This window comes from Ornithorhynchus anatinus, chromosome 14 (assembly GCF_004115215.2).
Source record: "Ornithorhynchus anatinus isolate Pmale09 chromosome 14, mOrnAna1.pri.v4, whole genome shotgun sequence".
Lineage (NCBI taxonomy): Eukaryota > Metazoa > Chordata > Mammalia > Monotremata > Ornithorhynchidae > Ornithorhynchus > Ornithorhynchus anatinus.
The window spans coordinates 15155005-15172831 of NC_041741.1; the positions used below are offsets into that span (position 1 = coordinate 15155005).

At 49.4% G+C, this 17827-nt stretch overlaps 1 long non-coding RNA gene and 1 gene segment (V, D, J or C); both read left to right on the forward strand.

The window, feature by feature from the left end:
• The window catches only part of LOC100076564, a 189816-nt gene that overhangs the window by 142732 nt on the left and 29257 nt on the right, over positions 1 to 17827 (forward strand).
• Positions 2329 to 3489, forward strand: LOC114816512. The gene is made up of 2 exons (XR_003764295.1): positions 2329 to 2453; positions 3023 to 3489. It is a non-coding gene; the product is annotated as an uncharacterized LOC114816512 (long non-coding RNA).

Below are 17827 nucleotides of genomic sequence, written 5' to 3' on the forward strand. Positions count from 1 at the left end.
CAGCAAACAGCCTCATTTCCTGCAATGACTCATTCTGCCCTATAGCAGCAGCTTCAAACACATCAATCTACAAGAAGTTTGACCCACAGGGCCAGGAGGCCCAAAATGTAATCCAAGCATCCCCCCATACCTCATTCCTCTGGACATCACCTCTGACCAGCAGGCAAGACCAGGACCATGGAAGGATAGGATGAGGTGTGTGGCCATAGTTCCAGCTTTATTCACCACAACCTGCTTTCTATTGGCTCCTAGCTCTGAAGGCTGACCCAACTGACTTGTCCATGTTAAGAATAGATGTTGATTGGGCATCCCCCAGGTGAGTATCATCAGTTCATCACTAGCAAGGAGCCTTGGCTGTTTAGTAATTGTAGTGGTTACCAACCATTGCTGGTCTGGTGGAAATGGCAAAGGATAGGGTGTTGAGAACCCGACTTCTTGTCCCAGATCTGCTAATGATCTGTGTGATCTTAGCCAAGTCATTTATCCTTTCTTTGTCCCAGTTTTCTCATCTGTATAATGGGAGAAACATACTCACTCTCCCTCCTTGTTGAAGTGGAGCCCAACGAGGGACCAGAACGGTTTCAGATCCAATGATCTTGTACCTACTGGCACAGAGCTTGGCACATAGCAACCCCTAATACATACCGTAATTATTATAATATTTCAAATTTCTGCATTACCAAACTCTCCAAAGCTCACCCAACCGTCGTGGTCACTACTGGAGTTTTCAAGCCATTCTCTATCATTGTGTGTGTGTGCACACACAGACATCTGAGTGTATATTTGTGTGCATATGAGACTTGTGTTCTCAGTTCACTTGTGAGCTCCTTAAGGGACAGATTATGTCTCTTTTATGAACCAGACTCCTAGAATGAGTTCACTGGAGATTTGACTTGCCAAATGTCTCTCTTCTTCTTCATCCTCCTAATCCTCTCCCTTCCCAACACCCTCTCCTTATTATCTCCTCCTCCACTTACCAGGGAAAGAAGGGGACCAGGACTAACTGCTCAGCCCTCCATTCTATCCCCTGGCTTTAGTTCTGAGGGTGCAAAGGCCTGTCCTGGGTCCCTATTTGTGAAGAACATTGTATTAGACACCTACATTATGCATATGGCTTTGCTGGGTGTCTCCTGGATATGGAGGACTGTATTGCACACCTAATGTGTATAAAGGGCTATACTGAACATCTATAGTATGGCGAGGGCTGTGCTGGGTGCCTACTGCTTGTGGAGGACTGCTTTGGAGGCTTACTGGGTACAGAGCACTCTACTGGCTGTCTACTGTCTATAATGAGGAAGGGTGGCCTAGTGGAAAGAGCAGATGCCTAGGAGTCAGAGAACCTGGGTTCTAATCCCAGCGTTACCACTACCTCCTGCGTGACCTTAGAGAAGTCATTTAACTTCTCCGAGCCTCAGTTCCCTCATCTGCAAAATGGGGATTCAAAACCTGTGCTCACTCCTACTTAGAATGTGATCCCCATATGGGGATCACTAGTGCTTAGTACAGTGCGTGGTATGTAGTAAGCACTTAACAAATGCCACAGTTATGACTACTATTACAGTGAGCAGAGCAGAGCACTGTGTACTGTAAGCACAATGTTGTGTGTGGCCTAGTGGAAAGAGCACAGGACTGGGAATCAGGATACCTGGTTTCTGGGATTGACTACTTGCCTGCTGTGTTATCTGGGGCAATTCACTTGACTTCTCTCTGACTCCATTTCCTTATCTGTGAAATGGGAATAAAATATTTGTTCTCCCTCCTCTTTAGACTGCGAGCCCCTTGTGGGAAGGGTCTGTCTCATCTGCTTTTACTGTATCTACTCCAGTACTTGACTCATAATCGGCACTTAACAAGTACCATTATTATTGTTATTACCATTATTAGAACCAAGGGTATTTCAATCAATCAATCCATTGTATTTATTGAGCACTTACTGTGAGCAGAGCACTGTACTAAATGCTTGGGAGAATACAACATAATAGAGTTGATGGATGCGTTCCTTTTGGCAGGGAATGTGGCTGTTTATGGTCATATTTTACTCTCCCAAGTCCTTAGTACAGTGCTCTGCACACAGTCAGCACTTGATAAATACGATTGATTGACTGACTGACTGACTGACTGCCCACAATGAGCTTACAGTCTAGAGGTTATTCGACTGCAGAAATGGTGTGGGAGGGCGGAAGGGGGTTGGGGGACAGTTGCCAAATGGGGAGTTAAGATCATTGACCTCATCCCAGCCCCAAGACTCCACCAGCACGACCCGCCTGAGTCTGCGAGTGGCTGGGCCGGGGTAGCTGAGCTGGCATTCCGGGTGTGTCTCTGCAGGCCCCATGGTGATTGAGGAGGAGCCGGAAGACAACGTCCAGGAAGCCAAACTCTGGCACATGTCCATCACCTTCTTCACCCTGTTCCTGATCAGCATCTTCTACAGCAGCACGGTGACCCTCTGCAAGGTGATGGCCAGGCCCAAGACCCAGGTCTTCCTCTTGAGGTGGGGGAATGGCCGAGGCCCTGGGCTCAGAGGGCATGGCCAGGGTCGCCCCTAGAGGACCGGCTCTACCCTGGCCTTGGCTGAAGGGTGAGTGAGAAGACAATGAACCCGAGGGGCCTGGGGTGCGGCCACGGACCAGGGCCGAGCCGCGAGCAAGGGACTCTGGCCCTAAGCCCTGGGCCACTAAATCTATTCGATGGGATATTCCTCGGCCTTTCGGAGGCACAGCTCACTCTTTCATTCAAGTCATTCGTTCAGTCATATTTGTTGAGCGCTTACTGTGTGTAGAGCACTGTACTAAGTGTTTGGGAGAGTACAGTATAATAATACAACAGCTGCACCCCAGACTCCTCCTTCTCATTGATTTCTCATGGGGTGAAGAGGACCCCATTAGCCTGAAGCTCACCCCCAGACTTTCCATCCCCCAGCAGGCTCTGAGCCTTGTGCTGAGCGCTTCCCACCTGAAGGCAGGGAGGGGGAAGCCTGTCTGTCGGAGAACGCCCTCTAACTCCCTTCCCTCTGCATTCACAGGTGAAATAAGTGCCCCTGTCACTGCACTCTCCCAGAATGGAGCATTGGGATCCCTCCTCCCAGGTAGAGGTGGACCAGAGCTGCCCCAGTTTTCCAGTCCCGGACAACCCGGAAGAGGTGATACCCCCAGTCCTCGATCAGTCTTCCATGTTGGTTCTTTTTCTCCTCAGCCAGCCTCCAGCAGAGAGGGGTCCCCATCCTCCCCTAACCCGCTGCTGCCGCCACCCCGCTCAGTGGAGAACATTTTCAGGGGCCCTCTTGGCACCCCGGGCACAGCTAGCTGCGAAGTATGTGGGGAGGGGGCTGAGGGCCTGAGCCGGATCTTCCTCCATGCTCTCCACTCTAACCTCCTCCTCCCAGCTCCCAGACCAGCTCCCAGGTCCAAGACCAACGACTGGTCTTGGGCCTTTGCAGGACATGGAGAGTCCCAGGCTGTACTCAATAAAAATCTCTCCTGCCCAAGCCTACCACCCATCTCTGAGTCCTTACTTTCCACCCCCTGCCCCAGAGGCCGGGGTCTCAGATTTCCCCAATCCAGGGTTCCAAGCAGGGGTAATTCTGAGGCCTTGAGGGGGAGTGCCTGGGGGCCATCCCAGCGGGGCTGTCCGAGGAAACAGGGAAAGGTTAAGAAATGGAACAGACCAGAGAAAGAAGCTGCAAAGTAATCCTGGAAGGGACTGAGGCTTTAAGGTAGTAATGGCAAATCAAGGAACTACCAGCAGCCCAGAGTTCCAAGGCTACTTCACTCCCATTGCAGGCAAATAATAATAATAGTAATACTAATACTTGTTAGCGCTGACTATGTGGCAAGCACTGAACTAAGCACTGGGGTCGAACGCAGTCCCTGTCCCACATGGAGCTCACAGCCTAAGTGGAGGGGGGAACAGATATTTAATCTCCATTTTGCAGATGAGGAAAACAAGGCAGAGAGAAATCAAGTGATTTGCCCAAGGTCACACTGCAAGTGATAGGCCCAGAATTAGAACCCTGGTCCCCTGAGGCACTCTCTCCCTTATGGTGGTGCTGCTTCTCCAGCCCTAAGGCTCTCCCTAGTGAGCCATGGGCATTAGCAATCTTCAGTCAGTGTTGGGTGCCATAGCTGGGGCCTAGATGAAGTGAATTTGCTTGTTGTCCTCTGCCTCAGGGCCTTGCCTATAGCATCCTGGAAACCCAGAAATGGGAACTGAGAGTTCTCAGACTGAGTGATCCATGCATCATCCCGCCTTGAGCCGCCTTGAGCCGCCCGCCCAGGTACAGGGATGACTCGGCATCCAGCTGGGCTGGGGCTGTTTACCTCACAGCTACATCTGCTGAGGGCTCAGGCCCCTGGCTCGGAGGTGGGGTGTGCAGAACCCGGAAACCACAGCCCCTCAAAGCACTAGGGCCAGGGCCCCTAAGCCCCTCCATTTTGAACTGCAACTCAATGGGGTCGGGGAGTAGAGCTGATGGATTGAACCCAGTGACCAGACAACCCTACCTCCCAACAAGAGGAATTGGCTGCAGTGGGCAGATTATGCCAGGAATTCCTGTTTCCTTTCCTGTGGAAATGCATCATCCACTTCACCGTGGGCCCAGGTTATGGGGGTGGACACCTCCTACCCTGTTGCCCACAGAGAAGAAATCAGACTGGCAAGGGACAGAAAAGAAATGAGACTGGCAAAGAGCTGAAAAGAAATCAGAATGTCACAGAGCTGGAGAGAAATCAGACTGGTAAAGCATCAGAAAGAAATCAGAGTGGCAAGAGGCCAGAAAGAAATCAGCCTGACAAGGGGCCAGAAAGAAATCAGACTGGCAAGTGTCTGCAAAGAAATAAGACTAGCAAGAGGGCAGGAAGAAATTAGAATGGCAAAGAGCTGGAAAGAAGTCAGACTGGCAAGGGGCCAGAACAAAATCAGAATGGCAAAGAACTGGAACAAAAATCAAGCTGGCAATGCATCGGAAAGATATCAGAATGACAAGGGACCAGGAAAAATCAGATTGGCAAGAGGCCAGAAAGAAATGAAACTGGCAAGTGGCCAGAAAGAAATCAGAATGGCAAAGGGTCTGGAAATAAATTAAAATGGCAAAAAGCTGGAAAGAAATGAGACTGGCAAGGGGCCAGGAAGAAATTAGAATGGCGAAGAGCTGGAAGGAAATCAGACTGGCAAACATCGGAAAGAAATCAGAGTAACAAGGGGCCAGAAAAAAATCAGCCTGGCAAGGGGCCAGAAAGAAATAAATCTGGCAATGGGCCCAAAAGAAATGAGACTGGCAAGGTGCCAGAAGGAAATCAGACTGGCAAAGTGCTGGAAAGAAATCAGACTGGCAAAGCGTCGGAAAAAAATCAGAGTAATAAGGGGCCAGAAAAAATCAGCCTGGCAAGGGGCTGGAAAGAAATCAGACTGGCAAAGGGCTAGAAAGAAACCTGGAGTGGGGGTGATTTTTGAAGAACTTTGGATGGGGAGAGCTGTGCATTTGGTAGGGAGGTTGTTTAATGTCTGGGAGCAGCTTGAGGGTGAGGGTTGGGGAGTGAGTTGAATATGACTAGAGAGATATTTCCTCTTGAATATGTAGGGGCCTGAATCTTGAGAATGACATATTAATTCTTCTGAAGGATCTGGACATTAGTGATTTAGTTTTTTTTTATTTTTAACCATTGGAAATGAGCCTAATTCCAAGAAAAAAAATGGAAGGTCCTTTAGGAATTAAAACACAAATGTTCCAGTCATAGATTGTAAATGATTACTCCTAATAGAGTTTTAAAGGAATAGATTTGATTTGTCTTTCACAGGTCAGTCAGTCAATCATATTTATTAAGTGCTTACTGTGTGCAGAGCACTATACTAAACATTGGGAGAGTACAATATAACAATATAACAGACACATTCCTGCCCATGAGCTTACAGTCTAGAGGGGGAGACAGACATTAATATAAATAAATTACAGATATGGATATAAGAGCTGTGGGGCTGGAATGGGGGGATGAATAAAGGGAGCAAGCAGGGTGATGCAGAAAACAGTAGAAGAAAAAGGAAAAGAGGGCTTAGTCAGGGAAGGCCTCTTGGAGGAGATGGGCCTTCAATTAGGCTTTAAAGGATGGGAGAGTAATGTCTGTCAGGCATGGCCAGAGCTTGATTCTAGCCCACCATTCCTGAACCCTGGAAGCTCAAAGAGTGAGTGGGCTCACTCCCATGCTCCAGCTGGGAACACCATGCAGGAATTATGGATAGAGTCACCTAGTCAATCATTTCAGAAGCAAATGTTGACTGAAATCTGGGCTTAGTTATGGCCCCTGTCCTCAAAGAGGTCCAGTCAATCAATCAATAACATTTATGGAATGCTTACTATAGGCAGAGCACTGTTTTAAGCACTTAAGAGGATATCAATCCATCAATAAATGGTATTTATTGAGTGCTTACTTCATTCATTCATTCAATCATATTTATTGAGTGCTTACCGTGTGCAGAGTACTGTACGAAACACTTGGGTATGCAGAGCACTGTATTAAGCACTTGGAAGACTATCAATCAATAAATCAATAAATGTACTTATTAGAACATCGTACTAAGCACTTGGGAGACTATCAATCGATCAATCCATCCATGGTATTTGTTAAACGCTTACTGGGTGCAGAGCACTGAATTAAGCACTCGGGAGTCGATCAATCAATCAATCCATCAGTGGTGTTGGTTGAATGCTTCCTGAGTGCAGAGTACTCTACTAAACACTTGGAGAATACAATACATTGAGTTGGTAAACATGATCCATGCCCAAAAGGAGCTTACAGTCTGGATGGGGAGACAGACATTAAAATAAATTAAGGATGGTGTTACAGCAGAGTATAAGGACAGGATTTGGTGGCAGCAGATTGATACAATCCCTGCCCACAAGGATTTTAGAACCTAGTAATGGAGAAAAACATTAAATTAAATTAAATTAGAGTTTAAGGATATGTACATAAAGGCTATCAGTGAAGGGGAAGAAGAGGGAATTCCCGAGTATTTAAAGAGTCAAAAATCAAATGCATAGATGACAAGGAAGTGTTGAAGGAGAAGGAAATAGGGTAGGGAGATGAGAGTTTAGACAGGGAAGACTTCCTGGAGCAGATCCAATTTAGGAGGGCTTTAAAGATGAAGTGATTGCTGGTCTGACAGATATGAAGGTGGAAGGAGTTCCTGGCCAAAGCGAGGATGTGAGTAAAGTGCTGGCTTTGGTAGAGAGTAGACCAAGGCAGTAAGTTCACTGTGGGCAAGGAATGGGTCCACTGATTCTACTATATTGTACTCTCCCAAGAATTATCATGCTCTGCAAACAGTAAATGCCACCAAATCAATAAATTTCACTGACTGACCCACTGATTGAGGCATATTGAGTAGATTGGGGTTAGAGGAACAAAGAGTGTGGGCTGAGTTGTAGTGGGAGAAGAACAAGGATAGGAAGGGAAGAGAGAATGGATTGAGTGCCTTAAAGACAGAAAGAAAGGCTTTATGATGGTGTTTTTTATGGTATTTGAAAAGTGCTTACTATGTGCCAGGCACTGTGCTAAGCATTGAGGTAGATGCAAGATAATAGGGTTGGACAAAGTTCCTTGCCTCAAATAGGGTTCACAGTCTTAAATCCCTATTTCACAGATGAGGAAACTGAGGCACAGAGAAGTTAGATGACTTGACCAAGGTGACATAGCCGGCCTGTAGAGGGTCAGGATTAGAAGCCAGATCCTCTGACTCACAGGCCTGTGCTCTTCCACTAAGCCAGGCTGCTCCTCTACTGGCTGTTACGGGCAAGGAACGTCAGCTAATTCTGCGTTTCTGCATTCCTCCAAGTGTCTAGTACAGTGCTCTGCACATAGTACGTGCTCTCTAGATACCAATGATTGAACTGGGTCTCATGTGCATTTTTCCAGGAGCAACTGGGAGCTCATTGTGAGCAAGAAATGTGTCAGTTTATTGTTGTATTGTCTTCTTCCGATTGCTTAGTACAGTGCTCCGCACACAGTAAATGCTCAATATATATGAATGAATGAATGAATGAATGAATGAATGAATGAATGGGCTAACCCACTGAAATACAAACAATCTGGGTTCCTTAGCTGGGAAGAACTTTAGGACTCGATGATCTCACAGCTACATAGCAGGCAGGGTGGGGAAAGCATGGAAATTACCTAGTGGTGAAGTGAGGGAGCTGGGGGAGTAGGGGGAGATAGGTGAACTTCACAGCCAAAGCAGATCAACTCAACCACCATAGCCCATCTCTGGCTTGGGCTTTATGAGCTAAAGATATCAGCCTAACCCCTCTGAGATGGAGATTGATTTGGGCACAGTAGTCAGAGAGAGGAACTCACCAGTGAAAAGGATTTGGGCCCATAAATGCAATAAGACCATAGTGTCTGAGCTATTAACAGGATAAATAGCTTACATGATGGTTCAGTAACATTGCAGGCCTTTTGCATTATAGGCCATGGACACAATTAAGTTAATAAAATGAGTCATTAATAGTCTTGGGGAAGGCCACGTGCCTGTTGGTCCAGCCCAGGACAAAAATCCCACCTCCTTTCTCTTTCCTGGCCCTAGGAGCCTCCAGCCCTTTTCAGATACCGCCCACTGCCCTCCCCACTTAGCCCACCACAAGGCTTCTCACCCTCTGAGAGCTACGAGCAGGCTAATCTCCCTCCCACTCAGACTGGACCACTCCAGGAGGTTTGGGTTTTCAAATTCCAAGTAGTACCTCCTCACCCAGCCATGTAATAATAATAATAATAATATTAATAATAATAATAATGATGGCATTTGTTAAGTGCTTACTATGCTCCAGGCACTGTACTGAGCTCTGGGAAGGGTTCAAGCAAATTGGGTTGGACACAGTCCCTGTCCCACATAGGGCTCACAGTCTCAATCGTCATTTTGCAGATGAGATAACTGAGGCAGAGAGAAGTGAAGTGAACTGTCCAAGGTCACATAGCAGACAAGTTCCCTCTACCATTCCCATTGGGAGATGAGCGAGGGAAACTGCCCCATCCTTGAAGGACTGGATTCTGAGAGTGTATTTATGGGATGCAAAGAGCCATCATCTGAGATCAACTCCATGCTCACTTGAGACAGCAGGTACCTCCTCCCCAACACACACACACACACACACACACACACATGTGTGCACACGCACATACAAACATGCAAAACTTGTCCTTCCCACCCCATCACCCACCACACATGATCCCTCGGATCAGAACCGGAATGGAAACAGAATGGAAACACCACTCGGAAATCCCTGCTGGGAGTAGGAGAAAGAAGAGGAAGTGAAAGGCCCATCGAGAGAGGCAGTGAACTAGAAATTACTTTCCTTCAAACTGATCTGAGACTCCATAGGCTAGAAAAACCTTCCCAAGTCCACCTCGCTGCCTTGGGGCCGTATTGAATATAAACCATCCCAGGAAAGGGAGATACTCTACGTGTCAAGACTCTAAGCCATCAGCTAACAACTCTAACAGCTAACAGCATCTCGCCTTTGTCATTTCAAAGGCTCTTCCTCTGTCTTTTCTAAATCTCTCCTACTGGAGTTCCAGGACATTTACCCTGGTCCTGATGTCAATGAAGATGGAGAGCAGCAAATGCTCCTTCTGGAAAATGACCCTTAAGAGACTTGGGAAGGCCCCTGGTCTAAATGGAAAGAGCCCAGATCTGGGAGTAAGAGGATCTGGGTTCTAATCTTGTCTCTACTACTTGCCTGCTGTGTGACCTTAGGCAAGTCACTTTTTTTTTTGGCATTTGTTAAGCACTTACTATGTGTCAAGCACGGTTTTAACACCGGAGTAGATACAAATTAATAAATCCAGATACAGCCCTATCCCACATGGGGTCACAGTCAACTAGGAGGGAGAATAGGCATTGAATCCCCATTTTAGAGTTAAGGAAACCGAGGCACAGAGAAGTTGTCACTTTCCTAAGATCACACAGCGGGCACCTGGCAGAGCTGGGATTAGAACCCAGGCCCTCTGGCTCCCAGGCTTGTGCTTTTTTCCACTAGACCACAGTGCTTGACTTCTCTGGGCCTGCTTTCCTCACCTGTAAAAATGGGGATTTAAAACCTGTTCTCCCTCCCACTTGGACTGTGAGCCCCGAGTAGAACAAGGACTCTGTCCAACCTGATTATCTTGTATCTACCTCAGTGCTTAGTACAGTGCTCCGCACAAAGTAAGTGCTTAACAAATACCATCGTTATTATTGAGATGGACGGAATTATTGAGAAAGCCATAACTTTCTCTTCCTCAGGATGAAAGATTGCAACCCCTCCTCCTGCCTCTTCACAATCCTTATTGTCCATTCCCCTTATCCAGCTGGGCACACTCTGACCTTCTTGGTCTGATCCCTGAATCTTTCTTCACCACCCATGGAGCACCCTGGCCCTGAGGGAATGACTGTATCAGCTGATGGCTGCTCCCTTAGAGGAGCTGGGGAACTGAGGATGGAGAGGACCAGGTTAGTGAACAGAAGTTTGCCAAGTGATTAGTATCATGCTCTGCATTCACTGACTGAGGAGCCAGCTCAGCAGAATTGGGTGGAGGGTGTGGTCAGCTGTGGGGAAGGACGGGGTGGAGGGGAAATGGATAGTGGTAATAGCAATAGCAGTTACTAAGTGCTTATTGTGTGCAAAGCACTGCATGAATCAATCAATCAGTCATATTTACTGAGTACTTACTGTGGGCAGAGCACTGCACAAAGCAGGGAAGAGTACAATATAAGAGACTAAGTAGATGCATTCCCCACTTAAAAGGAGCTTACCCTACAGAGGGGAAGACAGATATGAAAATCAATTACAGATAAGTACATAAGTACATGGGGCTGAGCATGAGGGTAACAAAAGGAACAGACCCAAATGCAAGGAGAGGGAGTGGGACAAATGAGGGTTTATTTGGAGAAGGCCTCTTGGAGGAGATGTGACTTTAATAAGGCTTTTAAAGTGGGGAAAGTGTAGTCTGTAAGACATGAATGGGGAGGGAGTTCCAGGCCATTGGCAGGATGTGAATGGAGGGTTGACAGCAAGGTAGGTAAAATCGAGGTACAGGGAGTAGGTTGGTGTTAGAGGAGCAAAGTGAGAGGGCTGGGTTGTAATGCGATACTGACAAGGTAAAATAAGAGGGGCCAAGGGGATTGAGTGCTTTAAAGCCAAGGGTAAGCAGTTTCTGGTTAATAAGGAGGTGGATGGGCAACCACAGGAGGTTATTGAGGAATGGGAAGACCAGGACTGTATGTTTTTTAAGAAAAATTATCCGGGCAGCAGAAGTAAATATGGACAAGAATGAGGAGAGAAAGGAGCCAAGGAGATTTAGCAAGGAGGTTGATACAGTATTCAAGGTGGGATAGGATAAGTGCCTGAATCAACATGGTAGCAGTTTGGTTGGAGAGGAAAGGGAAGATTGTAGCAATGTTGCCAAGGTACAAGCCACAGGATTTGGTGACAGACTGAATATGTGGGTTGAATGAGAGAGGAGTCAAAGATAATGTCATGGTTACAGGCTTGTGAAACAGGGATGATGGAACTGTCATCTCCAATGATAGAGAAGTCTTGGGGAGGATAGAGTTGGGTGGAAAGATAAGTTCAGTTTTGGACATATTTAGTTTGAGGTGTTGGTGGGACATTCAAGTAGGGATGTCTTCAAGGCAGGGTGAAGGATTGCAAGACTGGAGAGATAAATTTGGAAATCATTGGCAGAGAGATGGTTGTTGAAGCCATGCCAGCGAATGAGTTCTCCAAGAGAGTGGGTGTAGCTGGAAAATAGAAGGAGACCCGAACTGAGCCTCGAAGGACTCCCACAGTTAGGGAGTGGAGGCAGAGGAGGAGGCCGTGAAAGAGACCGAGACCACCAGTATCACGTGAACCGATGGCTTTTTCCCACATTTGGGCATCGCTACCAACTCAGGCATTGAAATTACTGAGGCCACCACGTTGTCCAATGTTGGAACTTGTGTGAGAAGCTCACCCTAATCCCCATAGCAACTTTCAATCAATCATTCGTAATTATTGAGCACTTACTGAGTGCAGGGCACTGTATTAAGCACTTGGGAGAGTACAGTATATCAAAGTTGGTAGGCATATTCCCTGCCCCTCAACGAGCGTACAGTCTAGCATCCAGCTTCCTTTCCTTTGTTATATTTTGTCAAGGTGGAGAATTTTGGTATTAGTAATACAAAATCAAATGCCAAATCAGTGGTATTTACTGAGTGTTACTTTGTGAAGATCATTGTATTCATTCAATCGTATTTATTAAGCACTTACTGTGTGCACAGAAGTGTACGAAGCACTTGGGAAAGTACAATACAACAATAAAGAGTGACAATCCCTGCCCACAATGAGGCCCATGATGGTGGCAAAATAGTTTCACCTCAAGATCAGAGAAGCAATGTCATTTCTGCCCCTAAGCAGGTTTGAAAATCTAATACAATCCAATGTCTGCTTTTTTTTTTAACTGGAATTTATTATCATTATTATTATTATGGTGCTTAAGTGCTTATTATGAACCAGGCACTCTTCTAAATGCTGGGGTAGATACAAAGTAATCAGGTCAGACACCGTTCATGGCCCATATGGGACACTCAGCCTTAATCCCCATTTTATAGGTGAGGAAATTGAGACACACAGAGAGGAGAAGTGACTTGCCCAAGGTCACACAGCAGACATGTGGTGGATCTGGGATTAGAACTCAGGCCTTCTGTTTCCCAAATCTGTGCTCTTTCCTGTAGGCCATGCTGCTTCTCTAAAATCCAGCACCAAATAGCCCCCCATGAAGAAGAAGTTGTATCTCACATCTGACTCTGTGAACTCTTCTAGACTCCAGGTCAATATCACACTTAGTTTTGTGACACTGGCCTTGTTTCTGTCCAGTTAACATGGAACGAATGTCGTTCTCTGGGTAATGGCTGTTCTCAGCATCATGGCAGAGCCTCAGCTTGGACTCTGAATCATTCTCGCAGTCCTCGTCCTCGACTCGGACTTCCACCTTGTCAGTAACCCCTCCTCAGTGGAGGAGGGCAGCTACTTCTGTGTCCTGCAGGCTGGAACACCCTCTCCTGCCCTCGGGGTCGGTGAGGGAGGGACAGTTAGTGAGAGATGCCCCAAGTTTCCACATAGCCCGGCTTAACTCCAGTGTTGGAAGTGGCCAGGGCCTGCAGTCTGAACCTCCCTCATCCCATCCCTCTGTAATAACAATAATTGTGGTATTTGTTAAGTGCTTACTCTACGATCAACCCTGTAATAATAATAATAGTGACAATAATGATGACATTTTAAAGCACTTACTATGTGTCAAGCACTTGTTCTAAATACTGGGGTTAAATGCAAGCTAATCAGATTACATACAGTCCCTGTGCACTTGGGGCTCATAGTCTTAAAACCCATTTTACAGAAGAGGTAACTGAGGCACAGAGAAGTTAAGTGACTTGCCCAGGGTCCCAGAGCAGACAAGTGGCAGAGCCGAGATTAGAACCCAGGTCCTTCTGATTCCCAGGCCCATGCTTTTTCCACTAGGCCATGCTGCTTCCCTAAACACTGCTGCAGATACAAGATAATCAGGTCCGACACAGTCCCTGTCCCACATGGGGTTAATTATGTAAGCAGGAGCTAGAAGAGGGATTGAACTCCCATTTAACAGATGAGGAAACAGGTACAGAGAAGACATGACTGGTCTAAGGTCACACACAGCAGGCAAGTTAGGGAGCAGGGATTAGGCTCCAGATCACCTGGCTCTTGGGTCTGTGCTGCGTCCTGTAGGCCACACTGCTTCTTTCTCTCTCTGCTTTTCCATCGCACACACACATGCAGCAAGACCCCAAACAGAAAAGAAAGAGGGCCTTTCTAGTCTTCTCCCACCCCACCTCCCATTGCTCCCCTTTCCAGAAGGACTATGTCCACCAGATCCCACCACCACATGCAGGTCCTCCCAGGGGAATCTGGAACCTGCAGGATCCTCTTCCACATCCCTCTCCTCTTCCTCCTCATCTTCCCCTGCCACACAACCCCCAGAAAACAAAAGACGAAAAGGGAACTGCGGGACCGAGGTCCTCCTGCCTGGCTGCTGTTTCAATCCCATTTTTAGCCTCGGGGTCACTGAGGCAGAGACATCTGCCCCCTCCCTACTGCCTCTTCCCTGGAAGGTAAAAATAACAATGATGGTGACAAGCTGCAGCCTATTGTTCTGGGAAACTCCCTCCCAGAGGCAGCAGGGTGGAGGGGGTCAGGTGGGCAGGCTCCAACCCTGTGTACCAACTCATCCACCCCACCTCCGAGTCCCCAGGGTTGCCAGCCTAAAGCTGCGGAGAAGCAAAGACCATGCCAGCCCCAGGATCCCCGGGGTACCAATGCAGAGCTGCGGAAAAGCAGAGACCATCCCAATCCCGGGGCCTCTGGGGTAACCAGCCCAGCCCCAGTGTACCAGGCCAGAGCCACAGAGAAGCAGGAACCATTGCAGCCCTCCGGTCCCTAAAGTATCAGCATGGAATCAGCGTTCCAGAGAACACCTCCACCTTCCCAACTGGCTCTTTCCACTTTGAGAGAGAAGAGGAATATGTATGAATCTGCCAGCCTTGGAGAGGCTCCCAGAGCAGGTGAGAGAGAGTCCCGGGCAGACTCTCCTTGAGGAAAGGACAGCTGGGATCAGGGTCTGGGATCCAGGATGCCTGGTTCCCCTCTCCATCCAAGGAAGAGATCATCTCCTGGGCCTTTTATGCTTCGTTAATACTTTTTGGAGTGGGGAGGGGATTGAAGTGGCAGGGGTGGAGGAGACCACAACAGGCCCTGGGTTGGGAGTGTCTGGGGAGGCAGAGGAGGAAGGGGTATTATAGCAGGGGACAGGGCAGAGGGAATGAGAAACTCTGGAACCAGAGCTGGTTCCTCTGCAGGTGAATGAGTTTGGGGTCCAGGTGGGGCTGGACAGGAGCAGAAGCAGTAACGGGAGCGAGGAAGCGCTTGGCTGCACTGTGATGAGCCATGCTGAACTCAAGCAGTTTTGGTGCTTGGGCTGGGTTGGGGAGGGAGAATTGAAGCAGAGATGAACAGCAGCAGCGGCTAAGCCTGGAGGCTGGGGCCATGTTCAGGATGGAGCTAGGGCTGAGATGGGAAGAAGACTGGGCTCTGGATGGAGCTGGGGCCAGGCTGAGTCTAAGACTAGGTGGAGCTAGGCTGGGGCAGAGTTGCGGTTGGAAATGGGGCTAGACTGGAGTTGGGACTGGATTAGGGGCTGGAATTGAGCTGGGAGCAGAAATGGAGGCTAGAGACAGAACTGAGTTGGTTCTGGACCAGAGCTGAGGCTGGAGTTAGGTTGATTCGGGACTAGAGCTGGGCCTGGAGCTAGGTTGGTTCTGGATTAGTGCTGAGGCTGGAGCTGATTTGAGGCTGGGAAAGGAACTGGAGCTGGGAGTAGGTGGAGCTGGAGCTGAGCTGAGGGAAGAGCTGGGTTGGAGCCTCGGTGGGGTAGGAGCTGGGATTGGAGCTCAACTGGACCAGGGGCTGGACCTGACCTGGGGTTGGAACTGGGATAAATCTGAAGGTAAGCTGGGCCCAGAGATAGGCTGGGCCCATAGCTAGCTAGGGCTGGAGCTGGGGTTGAGCTGGGATGGGGGTAGGAACTTGGGATGAAGCTGAGCTGGAGCTAGAGCTGAGGTTGGGTAGGTGCTAGAGCTGGAGCTATAGCTGAAGTAGGGATAGAACTGACCTGGAGCTGAGCTGGGGCTGGAGTTGAGGTCGAGTAGGAACTAGGGCTGAGTTGGGACGGTGTTGAAGCTGAGCTAAAGCTGGACCTGAGATAGGGCTGGAGCTAGGGCTGAGCTAGAGTGGGGTAGGAGCTGGGGAGAGAGCTGACGTGAAGGTGAGCTGCGGTTGGAGCTGAGGTAGGTTAGGAGCTGGGGTGAGGTTGGAGCTGGGGTTGGGTAGGACCTGGGGATGAAGCTGAGCTGGAGCTGAGTTGGGACTGGAGCTGGGGTTGAGCTGGGAAGGGGTAGGAGCTGAGAATGAAGGTGAGCTGGAGCAGAGGTTGGGTAGGAGCTAGGACTGAGCTGGGATGGGATAGAGGCTAGGCCTGGAGCTGAGCTAGAGCTAGAGCTGAGCTAGCTAGGGCTGGAGCTAAACTGGGGTAGGAGCTAGGACTTATCTGGAATGGGGTAGGGACTGGAGCTGGAGCTGCAGCTGAGCTGGGGCTGGAGCTGAGTCTGGAGCTGAAGTGGAGTTGGAACTGATGTGAGACTGAGTTGAGCTGGCATAGAAGCTGGGGCTGGAGCTGACGTGAGGTCAGAGGTAACCTGAGACCAGAGCTGAGGTAGGGTAGGAGCTGGGGCTGGAGCTGAGCTGAGGCTGGAGTTGGGGATGGTTGTGGGATTGGGTAAGAACTGGGGATGAAGCTGAGGTGGAGGTGATGAGAGAAAGGCCGAGGATGAAGTTGAGCTGGAGCTGAGGTTGAGTAAGAGCCTAGCCCTTACTCAAGGGCTGGGGCTGATCTGGGATGGCGTAGGGGCTGGGGCTGGGACTGGAGCTGAACTGAGGCTGGAGCTGAGGTTGGGTGGTAGCTAGGGCTGAGCTGAGATGGGGCAGGGGCTGGGGCTGAAGCTGTGCTGGGGCTGGGGGAGCTGGAGCTGGGTCTGGAGTTGAGGTGGAGCTAGAACTGAGGTGGGACTGAGGTGAGCTAGTGTAGGAGCAGGGGCCGGAGGTGAGGTGGGGTAGGAGCTGGGTCTGAGCCAGGGTGAAGGAGGAGCTGGGGCTGGAGCTTATCTGGGGTCGAAGCTGAGCAGGGGCTGGACCTGAGCTGGGGAGAGGCTGGGGCCAGATCTGAGGAGCTGAGGCAGGATAGTAGCTGAGGCTGAGCTGGAATAGGCTAGAAGCTGGGATGGAGCTGAGCTGGGATTGGGGCTGGAGGTGAGGTTGAGCTGAAATAGGGCTGAGCTGGGGGTAGAGTAGTACCTGGGGTGGAGCTGAGCTGGGGCTGGGGCTGGAGTTGAGGTTAGGTAGGAACTGGACTAGAGCTGAGTTGGGGCTGGAGCTAGGGCTGGAGTTGAGATGAGGTAGAAGTTGAAGCTGAGCTAAGGTGGGGTAGTAGCTGGGACTGAATCTGAGGCAGGACAGAAACTGGGGCTGAGCTTGGGCTGGGGCTGGAGCTGAGGTGTGGTAGGAGCTGAGATTAATCTGAAGTAGGACTGAGCTGGGGGTAGGGTAGTAGCTGGGGCTGGAGCTGAGGCAGGATGGGAGCAGGGGCTGAGCTGGGGTAGGATAGAAGCTGGGGATGGAGTTGAGTTGGGGCTGGAGCTGAAGTGTGGTAGGAGCTGCGGTTGAGCTGAAATAAGACTGAGCTGGGGATAAGGTAGTAGCTAGGATGGAGCTGATCTGGGGCTGGGGCTGGGACTGGAGTTGAGGTTGGGTAGGAGCTGGGAGGGAGCTGAGCTGGGGCTGGAGTTGAGGTGGGGTAGAAGCTGAGGCTGAGCTAAGGTGAGGCTCAGCTGGGGAAGGGTAGTAACTGGGGCTGAAGCCGAAGCAGGCTAGGAGCCGGGACTGAGCTGGAGTAGGATAAGAGCTGGAGCTGGGGTTGGAGCTGTGGTAGGGTAGGAGCTGAGTTTGAGCTGAAGTAGGGTTGAGTTGGAGGTAGGATAGTAGCTGGGGTAGAGCTGAGCTGGGACTGGGCCTGGAGTTGAGGCTGGTTAGGAGCTGGGAGGGAGCTGAGCTGGGGCCGGAGTTGAAGTGGGGTAGAAGCTGAGGCTGAGCTAAGATGAGGCTGAGCTGGGTTAGAGTAGTTGTTGGGCTGAAGCTGAAGCAGGATAGGGGCTGGGGCTCAGCTGGAGCTCAGCTGGGGTAGGA